Genomic DNA, 17,078 nt, shown 5'->3' on the forward strand with positions numbered 1-17,078 from the left:
ACTTAAGAGAACTGTCTTGTCTAAGAGCCTAAAAATGGTAGAGGCAGAATTGCAGCGATTGAAGAGCCAGGGGACTTGAGAGTCAGACAGATTTATAAATTGCTATCTCTGATTTGTCACTAGTAAGCTCCATGACCTCAATTAATGGCTTATTTCTGTAAACCTCAATTTAAAATCTATAAAATACAGATATTATTATTAGTAGTATTACTACTAATTGGTCAAATGTGAAAATACACATAAAACGCTTAGTAAGCCATCTAGTACAAAGTAAACCAACAGTAAGTATCAACTGGTATTATAATGACTGTACTATAAGACAACAGGGGCCAATAATAAGCCATTTGATGAGGAATTAAATATTTTCCAGTTATAATTTTCAATTTTATTATTTTCATTTGATACATTTATTCTTTTCATTATTATTATTATTTGTGTGTGTGTGTGTGTGAAGAGGAAGTATGGGAATGGCTAGTGTACACATAGGAATGTCAGCTGATGAGGTTCTTCAGCTTTTACCATCATAGTATTCAAAATCATAAAATATGAATCTGAAGGAAAAATAACGCTAACTCCTCAGCCATTATGAAATAGGGCTACGTTAAATAATTTATATTCCATCCTTCATAGAATTCCTATATCAGGAAGAATAAATAAAAATGAAAATAACTGCTGAATTAAGAAACTAGGTTAAATGTCATAGAAAACATTATTTATACCCTAACATAACCATCTCAACTGTGGTTGAAATAAAGAGCGAAATGTTTTCAAACAACCCTAAGGGATTGTCCTCTTAAGGGACAGAAAAGAATTCCAGACATTTCAGAATACAAAGAAGGAATTTCTGGAACTTAGAGAAGACTTTTGGCTAGAAGATCGATTAACCAGCATACTCCAGGCATGAGACATCAACTGGCCCAACATGGTAGTTTTCATTTCAATAGTAGGAGCAAAATGGCCCATTGCCCAGAAATGGCTGTCCTGTATGGCGGGTGAGTGAGCATGTGGCCTTTCTGTCTTTCTTCCCATCAGGTATGCTCAATTCCACAGTAGTGGTCAGTTTCCCAATGAGTAAATAAGGCCTGCTTCTTGACCCACATTCCACAGGCAAGCCAGCTTTTAGAAGACAAAAAGTCAAATGTGCCAAAAGGAAATTGTAGATGTCTAAGAAGCCACGAGAGAGTGGGGAGTGTGCAGAGTGGTAGCAAGGGCTTTGCTAAAACGCCAGTGCAAGCATTACTCAATTTTCTCTTTCAGTAAACATCTTTAGGATGGAAGCATTAGACTTTAGGCCACTCCAGTAATTCCCAAGAAAATATATTGGTCCTTTTGTGGTTTATAGTCTAGGACTTTATTTTGCTGGATCATCTGTGTATTTTTTAATGTTGTATTTCTTTTGGTTAATCTTCCTTCCTCCTGGGAAGCAAAATGTTCTGCAATAACAAACACTGTCTGTGGTAAGTCCCTAAAACTCCAGTGCAACAGATTGCAAAGCCTGCTGTCCATTCTAAATACACTTGCATAAGCTGGTCATGTCCATATCTCCAACTTTGTATTCCATATGTGTGTTTTTCTTTGGTCACCAATCACTCTTTGCAAAAGATGTTTCACCATGCATACCAAATGTGTTCTTTAATACAATCCACAAAACTGTTTGAGTGAAAGATGTAATTGATATCCCAATAATATGAAAATAGCCATTTTTCTCTTACTGCTTTCATTGTGTACAAGTCTGCATATGTTTTAAAAAATATATTTTAATTATGAAGTGTTTTGAATTCACAGAAAGCTATAGAGAAAAATATAAATATTTGAACATTGTATATCATCTTGGGAACACCACTCAGATTTTATTATAGGTATTTTTTTTACTTAACAGCAATTCACTTATGAGAATGCTGAACCCAATTAATTAATTAACTGATTCTTGGGCTCACTCAAAGGACCAGAAGCTCTTAAAGAAAATCTCAAGATACCTCCAGGTGAATGGCAAGTGATATAGTAGAATAAAAGGGTTCAGTGTGAGAAGCAATAGGAAGTGAAAGGGACTCTGGGTATGGTAGGATTATATCCCAGTTTGCCCAAGGCCACTTCTAATTTGTGCCTATTATTCTGGCATAATTACTGATTCCATCCCTGTCATTTTCAAACTATGATGGTTTTGGCAGTAAATTATACGGCTACCCTAACTCTGAAAAAATAGAGGGTACACATTACACCTAAAGAAGACAGCTTCTATTGGATTCCAGTCAATTACTGCATGTAGGAATGAGAATCTGTGATTTTCAAGAGAAGCCAGATTTGGATTTTTAGGTACAATCCCCCAATATTTAATATTAGTTCAACTGTCTTCTTTTTCTCTTTACTCACTTTACAAGAAAAAAAGAAACTTGTCTGGATGAGAGCTTTCTCTATGGGTTACCCATTTACAACATTTTTTGGCCTAGAACTCCTTACATTTTAGGGATTCAATACCACCATTCTCTTATTTCCTTCAAATTGGAATGTCAGGCTCCACTTAAAATACTGACATGTACCCTATGATCCAGGTTAAACAGGCCCTATTTGAAAACATCCATTGTCAGTTAAGAAAACTGACCAAGAGATTGGAAGCAGAGTGAGTGCAAACTCAGGCTTAATTAACTAATTTGCTGATGTCTACATTTAAACTATTTTTCATTGGTAGAGATTTCCCTGAGCATCTATTACACCAGACACTAGTCTAAGCACGTTATCTACATTAAAGTATTAGTCATTGCAACAATGACTTAAAAAAAATAGAGGCAGAAAATTTGTGATTTGACCAAGGTCACATGGCTAATAAATGATTAAATTGAGCTTAGTACATAAGACTCTGTGGGGTGGGCTCCAAATCCTATGTTCTGTCTACTGTACTTATATTCTTTACTGGACAAAAACTTGCAGTTTCAATACTTAGATGTTCATCTTATGCAAATGCATTACCTCAAACTGTAGTTTCTATTTGATGAAAATATCAGAAAAGTTAATAAATTCAAAGAATAAGGCAACCAAGTGATAGAACGTTACCATGATACCTATTTAGCAATGTCAAGGTACAGTAATAGTCCTAGAAAACATAGTTTTAATACTAAAAAATTCAAATTGTTGTTTACACAGCAAGATAACTATGTGATACTGATAATTGTCTTTGGTCAGGCTCCTTAGAAGCAGAGTATGAGATGGGGATTCTTATACATGCTATTTTTTGAGGAACTGCTTTTATGACAAACCTATAAGGATGTGAGAAGACCCAGATAAGGTAGGGAAAAAGCTACGCAGTGATGACTTTTCAGAAGCCTAGCCTCCTGACTTTGTAGGAACTTCTGAAGCTTGGATCACATCACAGAGGCTGTCTTGCCAGGAGGGCTGTTCCAACCCTACCTCATCAATCTGTTGTTATGATCTTTCAGGCTTCTCCTGGTGAGGAGGCTCCCATCAACCAAGGAAGGACCTCAGACAAAGATACAGGTATGAGTTCTTAGCAGCTAATACCTAGATAGCTAGGCAAATAGTGCCTGCAAGGAGGTTGGGGGTAAATGGGGAAGTAGGAGGTAGGGAGATGGACATTGCCACTGACAATATCTACCATAGCTATTATGTGACAGATTTGGATAAATTATTATCACTTTATAGTATTTTTATTTTTGTTATTTTACATTGAAGGGACTATTGTTATTTGTTTCATCTCCAAGGTTGCATTTTCTTCTTTAATGGATGATTTTCAAAGTTTGCTGAATTCTTGCCATCTTTTATCATGCCCAGTATCCAAACCCTCCCCTTCCTTCATCCATTTTAGCCCCAAGGAAACACTATTACATCAGAGCTAAGCAATGGGCAAAATTATTGCACAGATTGTGATTCCTTCTTTTCAAACAATGTTTGTTATTAGACATTTTAGTATAACAACAGCAGGTTAGTCAGCTGCTTGTAGATTGTTGTATTTGGCTGTGTCATGTTACACAAGTGAAAAAATTATTTTTTAAAAGATTTATTTATTTATTAGAGAGTGAGAGCACATGAACAAGGGGAGGGGCAGAAGGAAAGAATCTCAAGCAGGCTTCCCACTGAGTCAGAGCCCTAGGTGGGGCTTGATCTCGTGACCCTAGGACCACCACCTGAGCCAAAATCAAGAGTCGGATACTTAACCAACTGAGCCACCCAGGCACCCCACACAAGTGAAAAAATTATTAATGTCGAATACAGAGAAATGATTCTTCATTTCTTTTAATAAGAGTATTTTTATTTTAAACATTTAAAAAATGATCCCACAAAAATATTTACATGCATATTGTATCATTGACAAAAAATGGTACTAATAGTAATGGAGAACCTTTAGTATGAGAATGGTGGTTTGTTATACATTTCACATGCATTATCTTAAATTGATATTATATTACAATGATGCAGGCACATGTTAGTTCTATGATCATAAGAGTTTTTTTTAATTCAGAAGTCACATCTTATGCATAATTTTTCCTCAATAAAAAGCAAAGAAACAGATAGTCAAGAAAGGCTTATATTTGGACAAAATACATAAAGTGAGCCAACCCAATTTGCTCCATAATATTTGATTTCTTCGGATTGCTACCACCTGCCCTGCTTACAATAAACCTTTGAAATGAAGACCAGTGTGACCGGTGGAGAAGACTTAGAAGCCATTGTCAAGATCTAAAAGACTATATCTGGAGGCACGGGTGAAACAGATGCTTTCATAAAAAGCATGAGAAGAGACTCTCAGTGGGAGAGTCGCTTCTTTCACAATCCACTAAGGATGAGAGAAATTTTTCTGATGTTATTCGCTTGTGGGATACAGAATTCTAACTTGGGGCCTTTGGTTGCTTCAGTGAGCTATGCAGATTTTTCATTCTCATTAAATATATACAGGTTCTCAGAGATAGAGTCTTCATTAAAACGTTTTCAAGTGTAACCTTACAAATGAAGGCTAAAATCCAAAAGATTTTTATTTCCAATTTATCAAAGACTAAGAATGTATAAATTTGCTACTATGAGAATTGAATTTAAGATTTCTTACTTAGGAAATGGGCCACTGTAAGTCAAAGGCAGTCTCAGATATTCTCAGTATTATATTTTGAAAGATTTCCTGCAAAGCTTAGGAATGGAGATAAAGCTCCACATTGTGACTCAAAATTACCCTAACCCTCTCCTCAATTAACTAATTCCTACTCTAATACAACCAGCAGATCAGAAAGTATCCAAAAAGATATGTCCATGCTTTCTGTAAGATGAATATTTTTCATCTTTTTTATTAAGGGCATGGCCTCTGTGTGTGTGTGTGTTTATGTGTGTTGTGTCCTTTGTACTATGCTGAAACTCTGATATAGTGACATTCTCTATATAAACTATTAGCACAGAAAATTCTGTGGTGCTCATTTCTATTGTTAACACTGTAACAACAGTAAGTTTGTTTTTTCTTTTTGAAATTTAGAGGTATGATATCAAGTAAACTTTGCAAGTTAATAATAATAAGCTATCCCTTCAGAGATATTGACATGTGCATACTCCTGTTGAGAAACACTGCATTCAATTTTCAAAAGAAAAACATTACTAAATAGCAATATCTACCTGTTTATTGAAAGTATCTGAATATGACCATTATTTTCCATGCTGAAGAAATCAGAAAATTTGAGACACAAATATAAGACACAAGCAAGTCTTAGAAATAGGCAGTCCCTTAGCTGGGCTTAATTGATGGGCTTTCTGAGAGAAGCAAAGATTGTAAACACAATTCCTGGTTCGTCAGCCATAATCTTGCAAAAGGCTATGTGCCCTATAGTAAAGAGCTATGATTTGGAACCAAAGCAGTTTTCTTTATCTTGTTAGCCTAATTAACCGTGTGTGTGTGTGTGTGTGTGTGTGTACGTACGCACACATATACACATTGGCTACTGCATGTTATACATTTTTTTGAAAACTAATGATGATATATAGAGTGCCTAGGACAATATATAGAATGAGTAGGAATTTAGTAGTTGATAACAATTGTAATTATGGTTATTATAATTCTGAGAGCAAAACTGTCAGGCACTTAGAGTTCTATAAATAGGCCCAGCATTTCTTCGCCTGTTTCATTTAAGGATACTCTATCTTCTGCTCACCACTCCTATCTCCACTATGACAAGGTAAGTTCCCACATTTGTGGTCCCAGTTTAGATATCAATGCTCCCCTCTATGACTCCTAGACTTTACATTATTATAATTGTTATTACTTGTATTGATACTCTCTGTAGGACCTTGAATAATCTTGCTTGAATATTATGTGTGCTGAATATGTGTTATTGAATGGATGTTGCTAAATAATTAGTATATAAACTATTATCAGACTGAAAATGTATCAACTGAGAAAATTATTCAGACTATCCTAGAACTGTATCCTCTTGGTCAATGTCTTCCTAGTTTGGCATATACCAATTAACTCAAACTATTTGCCCCTATTTGTTCTCATGCAACTTCATGTATTGGATCATGAACCAAATTCAATACCTGCTCATAACACCCCTAGAAATGATGCCACATATACTCCGATTCACACTCTGCTTAATCCTACTTGGGAGCAGTTGAGAGAGCTCTTGTCATATCACCTGTTCTGCTAAAACTCTTTCCAATGATGCCTTTTTCTAAGATTTCTAAACTTTTATCATGAAAGGACTATTTCTATCACACGGCTTTAATGCCACTTTCCTTCAATTTAACCCACATTGTTCTCAGTCATGGTTGTCTTGACAATGTCTCTGTCTTGTCTTTTCCTAACTCATTCCTGTATCTGACACATGAACTCCTTCACAGATTTCCAGTGGATTCACTTTTGCCATTGACTCACCATTCTTAATGAAGTGTTTTTTATTGAAAATGTGACTTTTTCTTTGGGATTTTTGCCATTAAACCTTCCTCGAGGATTATCCTTCTGATACCAGTCATTTAAAAGATCAGTAATCAAATGCCACATTGATGGTATAATGAACTATCTACAAAAATAACCACAATACTTTCTCCCAACCCTGTTGGCTTTTACAGAGTGACAATTATTCCTCTCATCAAGCAACAGGGTTTATTGTCCAGCCCTTAAATTTCATTTGTCCTGAAATTTGGTTTGACCAACAGAATGCAGCAGAAATGATCATAGAGGACTTTCTAGTTTAGGCTCCAAAGGACCTTACAGCTCTTTTTCTCCTTCTTTTGTACCACCATGCTGAGACTACCATGTGAACAATCTAATCTAATCTAATCTAGCCAACCAGAGAATGAAAGCCCTAGTGGAGCAAGAAAACCCTCTGAAGCCACCTAGACCAACCAGCTAACAGCTAATAGTAACCACCAGGAACATAAATATCTTATACCAACCAACTCTAGTTGAGTCTCCAGATGATTGCAGTTGCATGAATAACCCCAGGTTAGAACAGCAAAAGAACTATGCAAGTGAACCTAGCCCTTCACTTTACTAACCCACAGAATGATGATAAAATAAAATAAGCAAGTACATTTTGGGGTGGTTAATTATGTATCAATAAATAATAATAGCAATAGTTAATAGATAGTACACATGATTTTCCAAAGAGAAACAACTTACTTTCTGTTTAAGTCAAATCTGGAAATGTATTCTTTTTAAACTCATAGTGATATTTAATTGTTTCTCACGTATCTAGCATTTGGAACATCTTAAAACTCAGAACTTACTTTTTAATCTATTCTTTTGATCCTAACATCCACTCTGCATGAAGGAGGCAGAGGAGGTATTATAATCATCCTCATTATCTGGATGAGAAAATTGAACTCAGGGCACGTAATCCACCCAAGGACGCATGGTAACAGACCTCAAGGCTAGTATCATTACCCAGCACACTTTATTCTGTGCAATGCTGACTCTTGGCTTGCTCTGCCTCAAGACAATAATTATGCATATTTAATGCATCTTGCATGGCCTTGTATCCCCATAGCCTTGTATGATGCTTAAAACATTATGAATGCTGAATATGTGTTTTTGAATGGATGCTGTTAAGTAATTAGTACATACACTATTACCAGGCTGCAAAGATACCAACAGAGAAAATTACTCAGATCACCCTAGAACTATTTCTGATCAGATTCTCTTCCATTCCTATGTAGCTTTTCAAATTTGTGAACCTGATTTTTCCTCCTGGTCAGCATCTTCCTAGTTTGGCATACACCAATGAACTTAGACTATTTGACCCTGTCTAATTTTCACTCTGGTCTTTAAAAAAAGAAATTCACAGCCATGTTCGTATTTGGCTCTGAAGTTTCTGATTCATTTTCAATCAAATTTTTATTTAGCAAAAATTCTTTGATGTTTCATAATCCCTTTGCACAATTTTGTAAGCCATGTATACCTTTAACTTTGAATTATGCAGTCTTGCCAAGATAACTCGCACTTAGATAATTTACTCAGATTACTTATTTTAAAAGCACAGCCATAGCTTAATATATAGGCGATATATACTTGGGGTTCCATTGAAATGCAAAGGACTCTTTCTTTCATCTATCCAAAATTAAAACAACTAACATTGACTTAACATCTACTACATGCCTAGAATGGTTATCGTTACACGTTACATATCATTACATATCCTCCCAATAATTCCCTAAGTAGGTATTTTTTATCCCCAGTTTACAGACAAGAAAATTTATTTATTTTTTTTTTTATTTTTAAGATTTTATTTATTTACTCATGAAGCACAGAGAAAGAGAGAGAGAGAGAGAGAGGTAGAGACACAGGCAGAGGGAGAAGCAGGCTCCATGCAGGGAGCCTGACGTGGGACTCTATCCTGGGTCTCCAGGATCAGGCCCTGGGCTGAAGGTGGCGCTAAACCGCTGAGCCACCGGGGCTGCCCAACAAGAAAATTTAAACTTAGAAATGCCAATGGCTGAACCTACAAAATCGCTTGTACAAACTTATAGATCAGTAAGTTTATGGATCTTATCTTCCTTATATGTAAGAATGGATCAGGTTATGTACACTGCATAAAATTATGTAAGAGTAAATCATAACCTTTAATATGCTATCCATATGGCACTCATCATTAGATTTTTCAAAAGAAATCGTAAGTCAAGGGACACCTGGGTGTCAGTGTTTGAGCACCTGCTTTTGGCCCAGGGTGTGATCCTGGAATCCTGGGATCAAGTCCCACATCGAGCTCCCTGCCTACATCTCTCCCTCTCTCTCTGTCTCTCATGAATAAATAAATAAAATCTTTAAAAAAATCATAAGTCAATATTGTGGAATAAAACTATGTTCTCATTTGGTGTATAAAGCATGTGAGGAAATGACAAAAATTAATGCCTATTATGAAGCACACAATAAAATTTCGCATTGGGAAACCAGGGAAACTGTCCATTCTTCCTTAGGACAACCTGTCCCTGTAGCCTCCTTCCATATTAAGGAACAAAGTTACATTGCACGAAGTAACAGATTCCTGTGTGGGGAGTCTTTTCTTAATTGTTATTAGGAAGTGAGGAGCCAATTCAATACTTTGATTGAAAGATCTTCACTACCTAATTGAAATACCCAACATGAGGAGAAACTGAATCTTCCACTTAGAATATTCTAAAATGTTGACTAGAATTAGATGATCATTGTAGTCTAATGACTATATTGATCTAACACTGAATTACTAACACTTCATAGTAAGTGTTAACTCACTTACAGTCTATATAAACAAAAACATATGAAATAGGTATTGCACATCTATATCCCTATTTCCCAGTTGTGGAAATTGAGGCAAAAAGACATTAAATTAGCTATAGTCATCCATCAAATAACTGATAGAATCAAAACTAATCTGGTACCAGAAACTTCATTCCTAACTTCTCTATTTGTAAACCCAAGACTCTTAAAAGGACTGATATGAAATTACATCTAAGGGATTTTGTAAATCATAAGGTATGATACCAATGAAAGCTATTGCTTTGGCTAAAGAGTGAAAAAGTCAAAAGGGTTTTAAGGATATAGGCACCAATTTGCAAGAGTATAAATGAGGCTTGGAATGGCTCATTCATCTAACTAAAAAAATAAATAAACCAGAACAAAACAGAACCACTGAAAAACAAGGAAAACATAAGAAACAAAGGAATACTGACTTCTAAATTTTTTTTAATTTATTTTTTATTGGTGTTCAATTTACCAACATACAGAATAACCCCCAGTGCCCGTCATCCATTCACTCCCACCCCCCCATCCTCCTCCCCTTCCAGCACCCCTAAAGAGTTAGCAGTCTTTACGTTCTGTCTCCCTTTCTGATATTTACCACACATTTCTTCTCCCTTCCCTTATATTCCCTTTCACTATTATTTATATTCCCCAAATGAATGAGAACATATAATGTTTGTCCTTCTCCGACTGACTTACTTCACTCAGCATAATTCCCTCCAGTTCCATCCACGTTGAAGCAAATGGTGGGTATTTGTCATTTCTAATGGCTGAGTAATATTCCATTGTATACATAAACCACATCTTCTTTATCCATTCATCTTTCGATGGACACCGAGGCTCCTTCCACAGTTTGGCTATTGTGGACATTGCTGCTATAAACATCGGGGTGCAGGTGTCCCAGCGTTTCATTGCATCTGTATCTTTGGGGTAAATCCCCAACAGTGCAATTGCTGGGTCGTAGGGCAGGTCTATTTTTAACTGTTTGAGGAACCTCCACACAGTTTTCCAGAGTGGCTGCACCAGTTCACATTCCCACCAACAGTGTAAGAGGGTTCCCTTTTCTCCGCATCCTCTCCAACATTTGTGGTTTCCTGCCTTGTTAATGTTCCCCATTCTCACCGGTGTGAGGTGGTATCTCATTGTGGTTTTGATTTGTATTTCCCTGATGGCAAGTGATACAGAGCATTTTCTCATGTGCGTGTTGGCCATGTCTATGTCTTCCTCTGTGAGATTTCTCTTCACGTCTTTTGCCCATTTCATGATTGGATTGTTTGTTTCTTTGCTGTTGAGTTTAAGAAGTTCTTTATAGATCTTGGAAACTAGCCCTTTATCTGATATGTCATTTGCAAATATCTTCTCCCATTCTGTAGGTTGTCTTTTAGTTTTGTTGACTATATCCTTTGCTGTGCAAAAGCTTCTTATCTTGATGAAGTCCCAATAGTTCATTTTTGCTTTTGTTTCTTTTGCCTTCGTGGATGTATCTTGCAAGAAGTTACTGTGGCTGAGTTCAAAAAGGGTGTTGCCTGTGTTCTCCTCTAGGATTTTGATGGAATCTTGTCTCACATTTAGATCTTTCATCCATTTTGAGTTTATCTTTGTGTATGGTGAAAGAGAGTGGTCTAGTTTTATTCTTCTGCATGTGGATGTCCAATTTTCCCAGCACCATTTATTGAAGAGACTGTCTTTCTTCCAATGGATAGTCTTTCCTCCTTTATCGAATATTAGTTGACCATAAAGTTGAGGGTCCACTTCTGGGTTCTCTATTCTGTTCCATTGATCTATGCGTCTGTTTTTGAGCCAGTACCACACTGTCTTGATGACCACAGCTTTGTAGTACAACCTGAAATCTGGCATTGTGATGCCCCCAGCTATGGTTTTCTTTTTTTAAATTCCCCTGGCTATTCGGGGTCTTTTCTGATTCCACACAAATCTTAAAATAATTTGTTCTAACTCTCTGAAGAAAGTCCATGGTATTTTGATAGGGATTGCATTAAACGTGTATATTGCCCTGGGTAACATTGACATTTTCACAATATTAATTCTGCCAATCCATGAGCATGGAATATTTTTCCATCTCTTTGTGTCTTCCTCAATTTCTTTCAGAAGTGTTCTATGGTTTTTAGGGTCTAGATCCTTTACATCTTTGGTTAGGTTTAGTCCTAGGTATCTTATGCTTTTGGGTGTAATTGTAAATGGGATTGACTCCTTAATTTCTCTTTCTTCAGTCTCATTGTTAGTGTGTAGAAATGCCACTGATTTCTGGGCATTGATTTTGTATCCTGCCACGCTACCAAATTGCTGTATGAGTTCTAGCAATCTTGGGGTGGAGACTTTTGGGTTTTCTATGTAGAGTATCATGTCATCGGCGAAGAGGGACAGTTTGACTTCTTCTTTGCCAGTTTGAATGCCTTTAATGTCTTTTTGTTGTCTGATTGCTGAGGCTAGGACTTCCAGTACTATGTTGAATAGCAGTGGTGAGAGTGGACATCCCTGTCTTGTTCCTGATCTTAGGGGAAAGGCTCCCAGTGCTTCCCCATTGAGAATGAGATTTGCTGTGGGCTTTTCGTAGATGGCTTTTAAGATGTTGAGGAATGTTCCCTCTATCCCTACACTCTGAAGAGTTTTGATCAGAAATGGATGCTGTATTTTGTCAAATGCTTTCTCTGCATCTAATGAGAGGATCATATGGTTCTTGGTTTTTCTCTTGCTGAGATGATGAATCACATTGATTGTTTTACGGGTGTTGAACCAGCCTTGTGTCCCAGACTTCTAAAATGTTTTAGGCATAATTGCCTTTGCCTCTTTTCCTCCTTCCCCTCAAGTATTTATTAAATGCTTAGTAGAAGTGCATTTATGAGATTAATTGTAGAGCTAATTTAGATGATGTTACTTTGAAGACCAAACTTAAGCATATACTCGGAAATAATTTCTCTTTCTCATCTTCACTTGTTATAATAGGTTAGTGTTTGTTTTGTTTTGTTGGTTTTTGGTTTGGAGTTGTTTTTTATTTTTTTTTTAGGGAGGGGTCTCTATTTATCTTGTTTTATATGACTTGCTTTTCAGGATGTTAGACTGCCCCCACCTATGAAAGGACCATTCCACAGTAATAACTTCAGTGTGAGTCTGGATCAAATAGCAGTTGGATTTAATAAGTCTGTAAATAAGACAGAACGCAAATACAAGTGGAGTCATTTCTAAAACTTTATGGTCCAATAAAACCATGTAATTCCAGAAGGATAAGATATTTGAGTAGTAGTATAACTAGGATGAGCAAACTAATATAGCACAAAATATTTTAGATTTCAAAATGAACAGAACTGACCTCCTTGATGATAACATCAATCACCTCTCTGACCTCAGGCATATTATTAAACAGTCAATCTCATTTCCCTCAACAGGAAACTGAAGTTTTCTGATATAGTGACCTAAAATAGACACTTTTGTCCTTAATTTTCCTTTCATCTTCTTTCTTATTTATTTTGAATTATTTTATCTTGCTATTATTGGTAAATACAGGTATTCCTAAATTTAACACAGAAGACTTAGGACGAGAAGGCTCAGACTCTACTTACTAAGAATATAACTAGTAGAGAAATTACTTAATATATACGTCACGTAGTTATTGGAAGAATTAAATAAAATAGCATAACAAAAATTATTTTTCAAAGTGTAGAGAGATCTAGAAGTTACATTTGAAAGCAGCCAATATTAATCTAGAAACAAAATCCTGACAATAAACAAGAAAACCAACATACCATCACCAAAACAAAAATAGTGAGTCTTACAAAAAAATTTTTGCTTTAAATCTATAACTTCTGTCTTTACTAAGACCATTTAGAACTGATTTTTAAAATATTTGGCATCTTTGTTTAAATTCTGTGCAAGTGATCATTCACGTTAGTTTTGATGATGGGGAAATTCCTGGTGCTCCCAGGATCAACTTGTATGAAGCTATCAGAAGACAGGACCAGTTTGCCATTATAAAAATTCTTCCAATCATGCAAAAAGTGTTTGTTAAATTGGGACATGAATTTAGAATATACCAAAAGTCAAGTTTAATTTTTTAAGTAAATGCAGTAAAATAGAATCCATTTTAGTCTCTGTTTAGAGAGGAAAAGAGGAAGTGAGATCACTGTAAAGCTATTTTCATCCTTCAGCATGCAGCCAAGCAGTTTGTAGATACATAATAGGTGCTATGAGACCTTCCCAAAGGAATTTCTCAATATAAATATTCTGACTTCTGTGTTTAAGGATGTGAACTCTGCAGGTGATTTTCTCAAGTTTCTTTCTATCTTAACACATTCTTTAACACATTTCAAATAGCTTCTGCTCCCAACATCCCATTGAGATCATTCTCATGGAGGTAACTTGTGATCTTGTTGCAAATACAATATACATTTTTTAGTCTTATCCCATTTGACCTCTCAATATTTGACCCTTTGTCCTTGAAAAACTCTCTTTCCTTAACTTCTGTGACCCTCTCTAGGTTTTCTTTTTATCTCTAGCAGATGTTTCTCAATATCCTTTATGAACTCTATTTTTTGCCCATTTGTTTGTCTTAGGTTCTTCCCTGTATCCCTTTTCTTCTCTCTCCCTAAGCAATCCCATCTACTCATCTGGCTTCAAATACCATTTGATATGATGACTATCAAACCTCCAGCTTCAGCCAAGATCTCATTCCTGGGCTCCAAACTTACATAACTACCTTCTGGATATCTCCATTTAGGTTTCCTATGTAGACTTCAAAACCAACAAGTCTGAAATAGACTTTGTCAGCTCTTTCCCTATGCTGATCCTGCCTCTGTTCCTGAGATGCTATCTCAGGTTCACTACAACCCATCAACTCTTTTCTCTTGATATTCTCTTAATTTCACACATCAGAAAATCCTGTCAAACCCATCTATTAACTAGGGTTACATCCATCCATTCTCTATCTCATTTCTTTCAATAATGTAAGTGCTTGCCTAAAATAGATTCTACTCATAACAACAAAATCTGATTTATACCCTTCCCTTCCTCTGTCGTTGCTAAAGAGGTATATCCCATGATGACTATTAATGACTATTTGCCATAACGGCTCTTGAAGAGTTAGATTATTTTTCAGAAAACTTATTTTTCAGTCTTATAGCTTTTTTACCTTTAAACACACTAAATGAATACATGATATGGAGTAATAGTGCAATTTTAGGCAAAAACACATTTACCAATTTACCAATTTGACACAGGACGACAAATCTGATGTGAAAGCAATTTTTGGTTGAATCTAAAACATGTTGCTTTGCTTACATAAGCCAGATGAGAGTGATGAAGAGGTATGGTTCTTTACTCTGTTGTGAGTGTTCACCATTTTCATGTTAACCTTTACTTTAGCTTATATCTGGTATGTGTGTGCATGTATATGTTTGTGTGTGTGTGTGTGTGTGTGAAAACTTTATTTTTATTGCAGTCTGAATACAGGATTATCATATGCCCCTTCCTAGACTTTCTCCATCACATTCTCCTCCACCACCACAAGCAAGTCCTTCTTTAGCATGTACAATAAATCTTCAGAATATTATATTATATATGTACGATTATTTTATCAGTCATATTATGATTTATAAGAAATACATACTTAGTCATAAAGATGACCAAATATATTCCTCATATATTTGTTCAGGGTTCCTGGCTCACAGGTCCTAAAAATCCTTAGTTTCCTATGATGGAGGGGAGGTGGGGAATGAGGAGCATTTTTTGTTATGTTAATGAAGTGATTCTTGGAAAGCCCTTAGGTAACCTGAGGCTGGGGGGCTGGTTGCCAGGAGAACTAACCTTGTGATTAGAGGGTTGTAACTTTTAGTCCTCCACCATTTCCCTACCCCCAAACTCCAGGGAAGGGAGAGAGGTTGGAAATGGAGTTCAGTCCAATGGCCAAGGATTTGATTTAATTGATTATGTCCATGTTATGAAGTCTCCATGAAACCCTAAAAGGACAGGGTTTAAAGAGCTTCTGGGTTGGTGAACCCAAGGAAGTTCTGCACCCTTTCCCACCTACCTTTCCCTATTCATCTTTTCACTCTGGCTGTTCCTAAATTATATTTTTTTTGTAATAAACCAGTAATCTGTGAAGCAAAATGTTTGTCTGAGTTCTGTGAGCCCTTCTAGTAAATTAATTGAAACCAAAGAAGAGTTCATGAGGTAGTTGGTAAGAAGCACAGGTGATAACCTGGGCTTGCAATCAGGGCAGTCTTACAGGACTGAATTCCCAACATGTGGGATCTGATGGTATCTGAAAGTAGACAACATTAAGACTGAGTTAAATTGGGGTGTCAGAGGGCTGCTTGTTGGCATAGGGAAACACCCCCCTACCACCACTACATTGGATATTGGAAGCAGAATATCCATTTTATACTTAGAGAAAACTTTCAGTGGTCAAGTGATATATATTTATCTATATGTAAAAATAGTTTATGTATTTTGATTTGGGATGGAACACAGAATAACATGTTCCATTAAAAGTAATGGAATTCCCTCTTTTCACTTAATGGCTTTTCACTTAGCAACAAGATTTCTTAAGAACAAATGAAATGAAAGTTATGTAGGAGTCAATTGTATTCCCCTTGTTTTCGGGATAAACTCTAAATTCTTTAAGGTAGTTTGAAAGCTAAGTGACCTAACCCCCACTTCATCTAACACCTATCCCCATTTCACATTTGCCCTTCAAGCCGCAGGGAACTACAAACCTTGCACCAACTCAGGAACTCCATTCCTTAAAACTACTGCAGTTGGCAGAACTAAGGCAGCATGATTAAATAAGGTCTCATGTTTGATAGAGGACTTGAAGAAAACAATAAAATGTTAGTAAATACATATACTACAGCAAAGAGGAATTTTGGAAAACATCTTCTTCTTAAACAGACTAAATCAACAAATAGCTATTCGTCTGAACCTTCTTGTTCAGTCCTTCTTGAAATATCATGCTGCTATTATGATCTAGTGAGGCAGAATGTTTTACACCTTTTGTTATACTGACTACCTCCATTTAATGTTTGCAAATCAACTCTCATTAGTTTCAAATTTAAGTGGACTATTCCTAAATGTCAACTCTGGAAACCTGTTTCATTCATCCTGTTTTGCTGATTACAAAACTCTCCTTAGTTCCCAAGTATTTTTTAAATTTCACCAATATTGCAGTACTTTAGGTTTTAATGCACTTGAATGAGTGTCATAACTAAAGATTTTCTTGAAGGATCTTCTAAGGTGAGAGACTATTAATCAACAGGGCTTCAATGAGAGCAACTCTAGGGCTGCTTTGTAAAGAATATATTCTAGGGTATAAGAATGCAAACAAAGAGATTAGAATGTTGGTTATTAGAGTGAACCAAGTGAGAAATGG

This window comes from Canis lupus, chromosome 15 (assembly GCF_011100685.1).
Source record: "Canis lupus familiaris isolate Mischka breed German Shepherd chromosome 15, alternate assembly UU_Cfam_GSD_1.0, whole genome shotgun sequence".
Classification (NCBI taxonomy): Eukaryota; Metazoa; Chordata; class Mammalia; order Carnivora; family Canidae; genus Canis; species Canis lupus.